Below are 14,319 nucleotides of genomic sequence, written 5' to 3' on the forward strand. Positions count from 1 at the left end.
AAAAATCAACTTTTAAAAATACTTTGAGAGAATCTTTGAGGAAGAGGTCTCAAAGGTGAATTTGATTACATACCACAATGTTTGATGAAGAATTTATGGTGAATCGTCCCTTTAAAGCTCCCAAATCCGTCCCCTAGCTTGACTCCAATGGTGTCTTCCAATAGAGAGAGAAAGAAGACAGAGGGAAGAGAGTTTTGTTTTGAGAATTGTAATTAGACTAATGGGGTTGGGGCCTGTATATAGGGGGATAATTAAGTTAATTAGACTTCCATTAATCCTTAACTAACCACTAAACCCTTTAATTAATTACTTAAGACTAACTTAAAAACGTGTAGGAAAATGGACCCTCACAGATGAGATCTTGTCGACGGTCCGTCTGTGAGTCGATGACTGGTCCCTCCTCCGTGATGCACACTCGTCGATTTCGTCAGAGACTTGTGCAGGATAGGGATACAAAAATTTGTCTAAGTGTTGTTCGATGGTTGGAACGACTCCCCGTCGATTCACATGCAAATCATCGATTGCCTCTCGTGGGTGCACACTGCCCAGACAGTGTTGACTCCAACGTGCAAGAGTCCTCCCATAGGGCTGTTGGTTGGTCCTTGGGGGAGTATTACCCAGAATTATTTACCATGAATCAACTTAACGACATGTTAGACACGCTTCTTCCAATTTTCACCAATTTTCAACTCCTAAAAACTACTCAAATAGGCCAAGGAACGCTACTACCTCCTATAACTAGTTTTCGGATGTCATGGACGTTCTTGGACATTTTTTTGTCTAGACTTCATATATGACTTATAAACATTAAAAAAGGCCTTAAAATAGTGTCTAGACCTTATGACACTGTATGTTAGGCTCTAGAACACGTCTTGGATTTTTTGAAGTGTTACACCCTAATAGTAGCATTCTCCTGCGATGTTGGGGGATGGATAAGTGCTCTTTTCTAGAGTGACCTCCCTTGAAGTCCTAGTAGTGGTGTTGTGGTTCCCTGTGGTGGCATTACGACCTTCTTCTTTACCTGTTCTGCGAGCTCTGTCCTTTTTCTAAGTTAAGGTGTCTTAGGAACACCTGTTGTAGCTCTGTCATTAGATAATAGAGTTCGAGCCATCTGGTAATCATAAACGAATAATGTTAGATTAATCTAGTTGGCCCTAAACGACACACATATATGTAGGAATGCGAATAAAAGACCAGACACATCCTATCATGTCCTCGCAGAATCACGATAGTAGAAATGGCTGACAACCTAACCATAAGTCAGATTCTACTATTGACATGTACTCCATAAGTCATAAGAATAACCTAGAGCTCTGATACAAATTTTGTCACAACCAAATTAAGGATCTTGGCTGACACTACGGGGGAGAATTCTAAAGCAAGCCTTATCATGATTCTAGAAAAAGTCAGGCAGAGTTTCTTTTATTTTTATGCCTACCCTGAACTTTCCATGTCTCATAAATGTACAACACAACTAATAACAACTATAAATCACAACATAAATATTCATTGAAACTAATTGTCATGCAATAATCCAATTCATCTCCAAATATGAAAAAGAGGTTCAAACTAGGCACTTGAGTACAATTCAAAAGAATATCCAAACTCTAAATAAGAACTGGCAAATGGAGCGACTCTAAGAGATTAAAAAAACTAAATAAACATAGCAAATCAAATGTTCTCTTGCAAAGAATCAATGCGGGGCTCACCAGATACAACCAAATCTCACTCTCTAGTTAATGAAATCCTCCTCAATACCACCTGAATTATCTATAAGAAACAATTAGCGAGGAGTGAGACGCTAGCTCAGTGAGTAATAATACTTAACCACAACCATATTAATGAGGGATAAATCAGAAAACATGCTAGTTTAATAGTGATAATGATGAAATAATGTTCTTTCAAAAACAATAACAATATTCAATCTTATATGCCTCACATAAACATAATTAATGTAAATACATAATAGCAAATTCAATTATATAACATTTTCACATCAAATCTTATAGTTGTAAACTCAGAAAATAGTTTCATATAAGAGCTTATGTCTCGGATATTTCGAAGGATGAATTATGTAATAAGAGTGGCCTTCTATTTAAGAAGTAACCAATAACAGTGAACTCCTCATAAAGAAGTTAAATATTCATATCAGTAGATCCCTACTCGAGGGATATCAGTAACAGTATACTAGTTCTACATTTCACTAGCAAGGGTTTTGTCAGAAATAAGTAACTACAAGGTGCACCAGGTTTAACAATCCCGCCGTTAGCTACGGGATTCATCAAGGTCTACTCCAATTTATATTTTTCTTCTAATTAGTAGAAGCATTTCAAAATTGAACAGAGCATTTAAATCTTATCAAATCATATCATTTCAAAGTTTAACAAACACCAGTAAAAATACTATTTCTCAAATAAGTGTAAAACCTTTTCAATAACAGCAATCATATCTTATAAAAATAACATCATCTCAAATAATATTTTAAGTATCATATCAAGTAAAAGACTTGTCCCACATGTAAGTTCAAAACGTTCATTAACACATATACTTTATAAACCATGTGAAAATCATGTAAATTATAAAACATCAATTGTGGTAAGATTACTACTCACAGTAATTGTGTTGAAACACTAAGATCTTCACACAAATGGTTTGTATGAATTTTTTTCGGTCAAACTATAAACACATTCATAACAATTTCGTGTTAACTTCTTTGTTTGGGTAATTCATACTAAATTATCAAAAACCAATCCCTAGAGGGTTCATGACTGATCCAAAATGTAACATTCCAGAAAATTTAGTCGTCTAGTGAAGATCCTATTAAGTTTTAAGAATACTTATTGGGCGTACATAGGCATCCCAATGCCCAATATTCAGTACTATTTGGCTTATTAGAAAATATTGGCTTAATGGTGTTATCCAATATCTATAATATACACTAGGGTGTATATTAAAATCTGATCTTTTCTAAGAAATGTACCTGCAATGAAAACCCTAATCTATAAATACACATATTAATTCTCAACCCAACACATGAGGTACTAGGCACCCAAGTGTCAAGCCTAGGTACCATTGTACATGATCAATAAAAATGATCATGTAGATTAACGAGTGCCCAAGGACATAGTGAGGATCCTTAAGACAATAAGTAAACATTCCCAATAAACCATCAAGAATAGTTAGTCAGGAAAGTACAAGCAAAACATATGCAAGCACATGTGAAACCGACCAAGTGGGAGGGGGTGTGGGTGCCAACGCGACCACCCTAACCGAATTTGGTTAGGATAATTAGGGGCAGGCGTGCGCGCACGGGTCCATCCATGTAGGGCCTAAATCTCTAAAAAATTGTAGACTCTCACTAACTAACCTAACTAACCTAGGAAAAACAAAAATAAACTATCTAGTTCACCTAAAAACCTAAGACTTAATCGGGTGACACTAACCTAGTAACTAGTTCAAGAGACATCCTAGTACCTAACCTAGGATGGTCCAAAAGTGTTGATTATGGTCCTAATGACTAAGGTATACTTTAGTACTTACCCTAGGTCACTTAACTAATTAAATTAGAACATAATTAATTATTTAAAAATTAAGGTCAATGCCGAAATCCTTGGGAAAATTTAAGATTTGACTATGTCAAATGCTTTCCTATTTTTACTAAATCTATAAGGGGCGTTTTAGTAATCAAGTAATTAATTTATTTAATTTAAGTAATTATCCTAAGTTGAATTGGTCAAGATCAACTCCTAAGACTTAGACTCACGTTCAAACACTAGAAAACTCACAACTTAAAACAGTGAGCAAATGTAAGAAAAACAGAAAGTTTCTCTTGATTCTCTAAGGCGATTTCAAGGTATTCTTCAAGGTTTTTGTGCAAGATGATCTTCGTAGATTGAATTCTACATAAGATATGGGTTTTCTCTCTTGGATTCCTTTCTCCAAGAGGATTTTCAAACTTCTTATGAATTCAAGAATATCAAAACTAGGGTTGTTCCCACTGAAATTTTTGAACGTCCACCTCCCTAGTATTCCTTGTTTTCAATTCTAATAGTATGTAGATGTAAAACCGAACATGTTTTTGGTATGTGGTTCTAATTGATCAATATGTGTAGGGTTCTTGATCTGTTAATGTCTAATGAGGCCTATAGAATTGATTCGTATAATTACATTATTATTTTACATGAGTTAAAGAAGGTTGCAATGCCTAATTGTGTTCAAGAAGATGAAGTTGTTATGAATCGTTCATGAAGCCTAGTTCACTGTTAAATTTCGACTCTCTTAGAATGATGAAATATTATAATATATTCATGAAGTTGATTGAATTGGCTAATGATATTCTCATGACTATTGTCTAGTGAAAGTTTGGCTTATGCCAATAAATTGGCTAACAATATTCTAGTTTACCTTAATATGTAAAAGTCAAGTCTATGCCTATAAATTGGCTTACAATATATTTCCAAAATATAGTACAAAATTGGCTAATGACTAAGTTATACCAAATTAAGCATGACAAATGTAACTTTGTATTCATAACCAAGGGTATGCCATTAATTTATACAAGCCCCAACATACCCTTTCTAAATTAATTATGAATATAAGTATATTGGACAAAGTTTACAACGTTCATAAAGAGTGGTATAAAGCAATAAAATGTCATTGAACAAGGTAAGGTGAGAAATAAAATAATTAAAAGTTTAAGAATTATGAAAGTGACCAGAATGAGGTGTTGAAAGATGTGATACAAGTCTCACTCATTCGTAGACAATTATGTTAAAGATATTCACATAAGAGGGTGTTAATAATCGTGAGACAAATCTCACTAACACTAAGATGATAATGTAAGGTTAAATTCACATTTCATCAAGTAAAGAAAGGGATGACCAGTTGTCCAAAGAGTTAAGTAAACCTCATAACTAGAAGCAAGCTTCCATAATGTTTGAGTCAACTCTAAAAGTTATAAAGAAAAAGAAGTTGAGCCAAGCACTGATAGACTAGCAATGAGCTCGTGCTAGCACATGCAATCAGCATGAGATGAGGCTCCACCGAGGTGGATAAGAGTCTCAGAAAATCTCCTAGTCTTTAAACTATGTTGCCAGCATAGGAACTAGCTAGTGGATTCCACCTAAGACAGCTAGGTATGATACATTTTCACTTTGGCCGGTGGAACCGCCCTTTTTCAGTGTGGGGAAGACACAGGATTTCATGTTTAGCTCACATGATCAATTTTGGTTAAATTCTCAAGAAAGTATTCGGTTCACTTAATCCGTGAACCACCTCTTTTCGGTGTGGGGAAGACACTGGACTTGGTTTCACTTTAGCCGGTGAACCACCCCTTTTTGGTGTGGGGTAGACTCTGGATTTCATGTTTAGCACACATGATCTAGATCCACTTTGATCAACGAAACACTCCTTTTAAGTGTGGGGCAGACATTGGATTTCATGTTAGATCACATGATCTTAATGCTAAAGATTTCTTTAAAAAAGTAAGAAAGAAAGAAGAAGAAATGTAAGTTCTAATTGAGCTAAGAAATAAAGAGCCTAATTATGTCCAAATCATATGTGATTGATACGAATGACGATTTTACAAGTTATTGGCTTGTGCCAAATCAAGATATATGCTTCAATATCTTCACGTTATGCAAATGACCAAACAATGGGCATAGCCAGATAACAATTTGCTTATAATGACTTCTTATATTATTTTAATAAAGGGAGTAAAACACAATGCCTAATCAATGCCCCATAATCTCCATAATATGAAAATTATGATATAAGTGTTCTAGCCAATAAATATTGGCTAATAAAGATTTCATGCCCAACTTAATAAGAATGGAAAGAATAACTTGTAGTAAGGGTAGCCAAATTATTTCCCGAGTCTGTTGGATTACTTGCTCGATTTAGTGTAGGTATGGGACTATAATGAATCATTTCACTTGTAATTAAGACATAGGATTAAGGAGATCATTGAACTACACAATAATAAGAAGAAAAACACTGAAAAATAGACTAAGTGTTAGGGGAAGATCTCTCGGGATAGAGAGGAGCAAATTTCAAAATTTTTGTTCGAGTTGTTCTAAAATTGTGTTCATGATACTAAGGTCTTATTTTTATATAGAAAATGAGTTGTGTGTTTTAAATGCATTAAAACATTCATATTCATACCATAATTCACAAATAACGAATTCAGAAAGTCTAGTGACATCACTTTCCTGAAATGGCATGTTGTTATAGGAAAAGCTTTCCTTGATCATGTATAGTCCTTACATGTATATGTGCATATAGCAATACTTAGTACAAGAGTGTACAAATCCTATACTATTACTATTTTATAGGCGCAGGTCAGTGAGCAGATTGAAGGAAGCGGTTTTGATTAGCGATCTCAACACTTTGGTAGGTCCTCTTGAGTTCGAGGATGCTACACCTATCATTCTATCTTAGTACTTTAGACATAGATAGTAGATGTTGTCCATAGCGTTTCATTTCAGAGTTATACTCAAAGCTTTGTACTAAGTCCGTTTGGCAAACTATTACTATATATTGATTTCTTCATTGAATTGCTTAATAGATTGTAGATGGTTGTTTAGTTTGAACTTATTAGAATATTATTCTATATAGTAATAATATGAAGTCTATGCATGCTTCACTATGTTTTAAAATTTTTAAATTTTCCTCAAATTTAACTATATAATTGTGATGAAAGCTATGAAAAAGTTTGTCTGTGACCTGTGAGAGGTGAACGATGTCGGTTGCAGTCGGATTCTTGAATCCGGCTTTGACAAACTTGGTATCAGAGCATGAGGTTAAATTATCTAGGAACTAAAGCTCAAAACATACATGTTACATAGTTTCTAACTTATGGCACCACAATCATGACTTAGAAAATAAATGATGACAAGAAACCTCCCTTATTCTACTCTTTATCGTACTATCTAGAGCTATGACATTTTGTGACATTCTAGTGTCTAACTTCCTTCTTGTGTATATGTGTAAAAAATGAATACAAGGAGACACGCAGGCAAAATAGTCAAATAAGAAGCTGCTAAAGGCAACCAAGCTCGTCCTCATGACCCAGCTGTGGGAGGGCAAGTTCCTGTCAACCCAACTGCGTCGACGAATGGGAGAGTAAGAGAAGCACTAGTTCAGATGGACCAAGCCATCACTACTCAAGCACAAGTTATCATAGCACAGACCACTAGAGAGGGTGCTCCCAAGGAAAACCCACATGCTAGCACCATGGTTAGCAGACTGAGGGACTTCACTAAAATAAATGCTCCAGTCTTCTATGGGTCTAAGACTAATGAGGATCCCCAGGAGTTTGTGGATGAGGTATTCAAAATTCTCTGTGTGATGGGGGTGAATTAAAAGGAGAATGATGAGTTGGCAGCATATCAACTCAAAGATGTGGCACAAGTTGTGGTCCAAAATGTGGGCTGATGGTCGAGCACCTGGAGAAGTTCCCTAACTAGGGATATTCTCAAGACTGCATTCCTGGAGAGTTTCTTTCCCAGAGAATAGAGGGAGGCTAAGGTTGTAGAATTTATCAACCTAAGACAGGGAGGTATTTCAGTCAAGGAGTATTCCTTGAAATTTGTTGAGCTCTCGAAATATGCTTCTTCTCTGGTGTCCAATAGCAGGGGTGAGATGAGCAGATTTATGACTTGTGTATAAGAGGATCTGAAGGAGGAATGTCGGGCATCAATGTTGCATGATAACATGGACCTTGGTAGGTTGATGGATCATGCATAGTAGGTGGACGAGAGTCGTCAGAGGAAGAGAGGCCGAGAAGGCAAGAAGCCTAGACCCTAAGATCAGGCTGGTTCTAACTGTGGTAGGAGTTCATTTGGAGTTCAGGACAGGCCCAATCTCAAGAAAGGGCACCAGCGCTCAGGTAATCCTACTCTTTTCGGGAAGTCGAATGCCAAAGTGGACAAGTCTTTCCCCAAAAAGGGCAATGATAGAAATGCCCAGCGTAGCAACAAGCCGTATAGAAAATATGGTCGTTCCCATGGAGGTGAGTGCCTGGTAAGTACTAATATCTTCAATGGGTGTGGCAAGAGTGGGCATATGGTCAGGGACTTCCCAAAGATGAGGAATCAATCCAGGAAAGATGCTCAGCCTCGGCCTAATCCTACTGCTCCAACCAAACCTCCCAAGAGGAACAAATTCTACTCTTTGAAAGGTAGTAAAGAGCAAGACAAGTCAGCTGATGTGGTCAATGGTACGTTCCATGTCTTCTCTTTCCCTGTATATGCATTGTTAGATTAAGGATCCACATTGTCATTTGTTACTCCTTTAGTAGCTAGTAAATTTGACTTGCTTCCTGAGATCTTTCATGAGCCTTTTCTAGTTAGTACTCTAATAGGAGTCGACATTACAGCTGAAAGAGTATATAAAGAATGCCAAATTAATATTCTTGATAGAGTCACCAATGACCTCATAGAATTAGCCATGCTTGATTTTCATATAATTTAAGGTATGGATTGGCTCCATAAGTGTTATGCTACAATAGATTGTCGAAACAAGGTAGTAAGATTTCAGTTTCCAAATGAGTTAGAGCTGGAATAGGAAGGGTGTGGTTCAAATCCAACAATCCAAATAATGTCCAATCTCAAAGCCAATAAGGGGCTAGCTAAGGGGTATTTATACCACTTAGTCAGAGTCAATGACTTAGAGCATGAGGCTCCTCCCACAGACACTGTATGCACAGTGAATGACTTTCAAGATGTCTTTCTGATGGATTTACCAGGAATTCCTCCTCAACGCGAAATTGATTTTTGTGTTTATTTAAATGCCAACACCAAACCAATTTCAATTCCTCCTTATAGAATGGCTTCAGCTGAACTAAAAGAGTTAAATTTGCAATTAATAGATCTACTTGATAAGGGCATCATCCAGCCGAGCAAATCCCCGTGGGGTTCTCCAGTATTGTTTTATAAGAAAAAGGATAGAACCCTTAGAATATGTATCGATTCTCAGAATTCAACAAAGTCACTATCAAGAACAAATACCCTCTTCCCAGAATTTATGATCTATTTGATAATCTCAAAGGTTCAAGTTTATTTTATAAACGAGATCTCCGGTCATTGTATCATCAGCTTCAAGTGAGACAAGAGGACATTCCTAAGACTGCCTTCCATAATAGGTATGGTCATTACGAGTTTCTTGTCATGTCATTTGGTCTCAATAACGTACCTGCTTCCTTTATTGACCTTATGAATAGGGTCTTCTGTGATTACTTTGATTGTTTTGTCATAGTATGCATCGATGGCATCCTCATATACTCTAAGACCAGAGAAGAACCTGAACATCATTTTAGAATGAAATTGCCAGTACTCAGGGAACATTAGTTGTATGCAAAATTCAATAAATGTTAGTTTTGGCTGAGATCAGCGACCTTCCTTGGTCATGTTGTATCCGACAGGGTGTAGAGGTTGATCCAAAAAATATTGAGTTATTAATTAATTGGCCGAGACCCCTCACTCTTACCGATATTCGAAGTTTCTTGGGTTTGGCTACATATTATCGCAGGTTTCTTGATGTCTTCTCCACAATTGCTACCGCATTGAATTAACAAAGAAGAGGGCGATGTTTGAGTGGTCTGAAACTTGTGAAAAGAGCTTTTGACAGATCAAAGAGCGACTCACTTCATCCCCAGTTCTTACATTGCCGAGGAGTGGTATAGGGTATGTGGTATACTGTGATGCTTCCCGAGTAGGTTTGGGATGTGTTCTTATGCAGAAAGACAAGGTGATTGCCTATGCATCAAAACAGTTGAAAGTCCTTAGGAAAAATTACCCTACCTATGATCTTGAGTTAGATGCTATGGTCTTTGCTTTAAAACTTTAGATACATTACTTATATGGTATACATGTTGATGTATTTACTGACCATAAAAGTTTTTAGTATGTTTTTACATAGAGAGAATTAAATAATTGTCAGTGAAGATGGCTGGAGATGCTTAAAGATTATGACATGAGTGCTCATTATCACCTAGGTAAGGCCAATGTAGTAACTGATGCTTTGATCCGATTGAGCATGGGAAGTGTGTCTCATATTGATGATGAGAACAAGGAGCTGGTTAAAGAGGTACATCAATTGGCTAGGTTAGGTGTACGGCTGGAAGATACACCAAGTGGCGGTGTTTCAGCTTATTCCAGTTCTGAATCCTCATTAGTTGTGGATGTCAAAGCTAAGCAGTATCTCGACCCAATACTCATGGAGTTAAAAGACTCAATGTTTAGCAAGTTTAATGAATCATTCACCCTAGGGAAGGATGGCGTGCTTAGATACCAGAGCATATTATGTGTGCCCAATATTGATGATTTGAGGTCTAATATTATTGCAGAGGCTCATGGCTCATTATATTCTATTGATCAAGGTTCCACCAAGATGTATCATGATCTCAAGAAGATCTATTTGTGGGAAGGTATGAAAAGAGATACTTCTATGTTTGTGGAGGAGTGCCCCAATTGCCTACAGTTAAGGCCGAAGACCTTAAGCCTTGAGGTCTTACCTAGTCGATTGAGATCCGACATGGAAGTGGTAGGCTATTAATATGGATTTTTCTGTTTGGTCTACCTAGGACCACGAGACTGCATGATTCTATTTGGGTCATTGTTGACAGAATGACTAAGTCTGCACACTTATACCTATGAACTCTACTTATAGGGCCGAAGATTATTCCAAGCTATATATTGATGAGATAGCGAGGTGGCATGGGATCCCTTTATCTATCATTTTGGATTGGGGGGCCTATTTCAGTTCTCATTTTTGGAGATCTTTCCAAAATAACTTGGGTACACAGGTGAAGCTCAGTACTGCTTTTCATCCTCAAACGGATGGACAAGCAGAGCGTACCATTCAGACCCTTAAAGACATGCTGAGAGCATGTGTAATTGACTTCAAGCGGAGTTGGGATGATCACTTGCCACTGATTGAGTTCTCTTATAATAATAGCTACCATTACAACATTAGGATGACATCTTTTGAAGCACTATATGGTAGGAGATGTAGGTCCCAAGTTGGGTGGTTTGAAGTAGGAGAGTCTTCCATCCTTGGTTTTGACATTATACATGAGAATGTGAAAAAGGTGAAAATGATCAGGGATTGATTCACTATTGCTGATAGTCATAAAAAGACATACTCTGATAACAGGAAGAGGTCTCTTGAATTCTAGGTAGGTGATCAAGTCTACATGAAGATATCACCCATGAAAGGGGTGATGAGGTTTGGTGATACAGGGAAGTTGAGTCCAAGGTATATAGGTCCTTATGAGATCTTACAGCGAGTAGGAAATGTTGCCTATAAACTTAAATTACCATATAATTTGGCTTTTGTTCATCCAGAGTTTCATGTTTCGATGCATAAAATGTTTCTAGGCGATCCAGCATCCATTCTTCATGTTGAGGGGTTAGGAGTCGATGAGAACCTTTCTTATGAAGAGTTTCCAGTTTAAATTTTAGATCGCCAAGTGAAGCAGCTGAGGAACAAGGAGGTTGCCACCGTAAAGGTGTTATGGAGGAACCATCTTGTTGAGGGAGCAACATGGTAGGCCGAGGCCGATGTGAGATCCCGTTACCCTCATTTGTTAAGTTCTTGAGGTTAGATATACTTTTCCTAAGTCTGATTTTGTTTATGAAACTCTGAATTTTAGTGCATTAGTCTATTTTGGTGTTTTAAGTCCGTAACTGTGTGTTTTATGATTTCATGCTTGCATTCATGTTGCTATTTTTGTATAGAGTTGACATGATTTTTGTGTTGCATGAGTTGTGATGTTCATTGAGTAAAAATCAGATTGAGAAGGAAGTTCCTCAATCTCAGATACGAAACTTCAGATAAGCTTTGAGTGTTATGCATCATCCAGAGTAAGTTGTGAATCAGATATTCACCAAGATGAAGTTTCAACCATGTTGATGTGTTTTCGAAAATACGCTCTCTAATTCAAAATGATGTGTAGTGTCATTTGGTGACGAATGTTCCAAAGAGGGGGATAATGTAACATTCCAGAAAATGTACTCGTCTAGTGAAGATCCTATTAAGTTTTAATAATAGGTATTGGGGTTACATAGGCATCCCAATGCCCAATTTTGAGTAATATTGGACATATTAGAAAATATTGGCTTAAGGGTGTTGGCATATTTCTATATATACACAAGGGTGTATATTAAAGTCTGAGCTTGTGTAAGAAATGTAGCTGCAATTAAAACCCTAAGCTGTAAATACACATATTAATTCTCAACCCAACACATGAGTTACTAGTCTTCCAAGTGTCAAGCCTAGGTACCATGGAATATGATCATTTAAAATGATCATGTAGATTAAGCAGTGCCCAAGGACATAGTGACGATCCTTGGGATAATAAGTGAAAATTCCAAATGAACCATCAAGAATAGTTAGTTAGAAAAGTACAATCAACACATGTGCAATCACACGTGGAACCGACAAAGGGGGGGGGGAGGACCACACGACCACCCTAACCGAATTCGGGTATAGTAGTCAGGGGCAGGAGTGCGCACGGGCCCATCCATGTGGGGACTAAATCTCTTACAACCTCTAGATTCTAAATAACACACCTAACTATCTAACTAACCTAGGACAAAAGAAAATAAACTATGTAGTGCACCCGACAACCTAAGACTTAATCGGGTGACATTAACCTAATAACTAGTTAAAAAAATATCCTAGTATCTAACCTAAGATGGTTTAAGAGGGTTGATTATGGTCCTAATGACTTAAGGGTACTTTAGTAATGTACATGATCACTTAATCAAGGCAGAGACCCTTAGGACAATTTCAGATTTGACTAAGTCAAATGCTTTCCTATTTTTGGTCGATCTAGGAGGGGCGTTTTAGTAATTAACTAATTTATTTAATTAATTAACTTAATTTTCCTAAGTTGAATTAATCAAGATCAGATCCTAAGACTTACACTCACGTTCAAACACTAGAAAACTCACGACTCAAAAAAGTAAGCAAACGTAAGAAAAATAGAAAGTTTCTCTCGATTCTCTTAGGCGATTTCAAGGTATACTTTAAGGGTTTCGTGGAAGGTGATATTCATAGATTCAATTCTAAATAAGGTATGGGTTTTCTCTCTTGGATTTGTTTCTCCAAGAATCTTTTCAAACATCTTATGAATTCAAGAATATCAAAACTAGGGTTGTTGCCAATGAGATTGTTGAATGTCCACCTCCCTAGTTATCCTTGTTTTCGATTCTAATAGTATGTAGATGTAGTCTCAAACATGTTGTTTGTATGTGGTGCTAATTAATCATTATGTGTAGGGTTCTTAATCTGTTAATGTCTAATGAGTCCAGTTGAATTGATTTGTATGATTAGGGTATTAATCTACATGAGTTAAAGAATGTTGTAATGCCTAATTGTGTTCGAGAAGATGAACTTTTTATGAATCATTAATGAAGTTTAGTTGACTGTTAAATTTACAGTCGCTTAGAATAATGAAATCACTATAGTATATTCATGAAGTTGATTGAATTGGCTAATGATATTCTCATGATGAATGTCTAGTGAAAGTTTGTCTTATGCCAATAAATTGTCTAACAATATTATAGATTACCATAATATGTGAAAGTTAAGTCTATGTCATTAATTTGGCTTACTATGTATTTCCAAAATATAATACAAAATTGGCTAATGACTATGTTTTACAAAAATAATCACGACTAATGTAACTTTGAATTCATAACCAAGGGTATGCCATTCATTGGTACCAGTCCCAACATACCCTTTCCAAATAAACTATGAATATAAGTAAGTATATTGAACAAAGTTTATAACGTTCATAAAGAGTGTTATAAAGCTACAAAATGTCATTGAACAAGCTAAGGTGAGTAATGACATAATTAAAAGTGTAAGAATTATGAAACTGACCAGAATGAGGTTTTAAAAGAAGTGACACAAGTCTCACTCACTCCTAGACAATTATGTCAAAGATATTTACGTAAGAGGGTGTTAATAATCATGAGACAAGTCTCATTAACACCAAGATGATAATATAAGGTTAAATTCACATTTCATCAAGCAAAGAAAGGGATATACTAGAGGCAAGCTTCCATAATGTTTGAGTCAACTCTAAAAGTTATAAAGAAAAAGAAGTTGAGACAAGCACGGATAGACTAGCAATGAGCTTGTGCTATCACATGGAAGCCTCATGAGATGAGGCTCCACCGAGGTGGATAAGAGTCTCAGAAAATCTCCTAGTCTTCGAATTATGTTGCCAGCATAGGAACTAGCCAGTGGATTCCACCTAAGAGAGCTAGGTATGATACGTTTTCACTTTGGCCGGTGGAACCGCCCCTT

Source organism: Solanum pennellii, chromosome 1 (genome assembly GCF_001406875.1).
Source record: "Solanum pennellii chromosome 1, SPENNV200".
NCBI classification, from domain to species: domain Eukaryota; kingdom Viridiplantae; phylum Streptophyta; class Magnoliopsida; order Solanales; family Solanaceae; genus Solanum; species Solanum pennellii.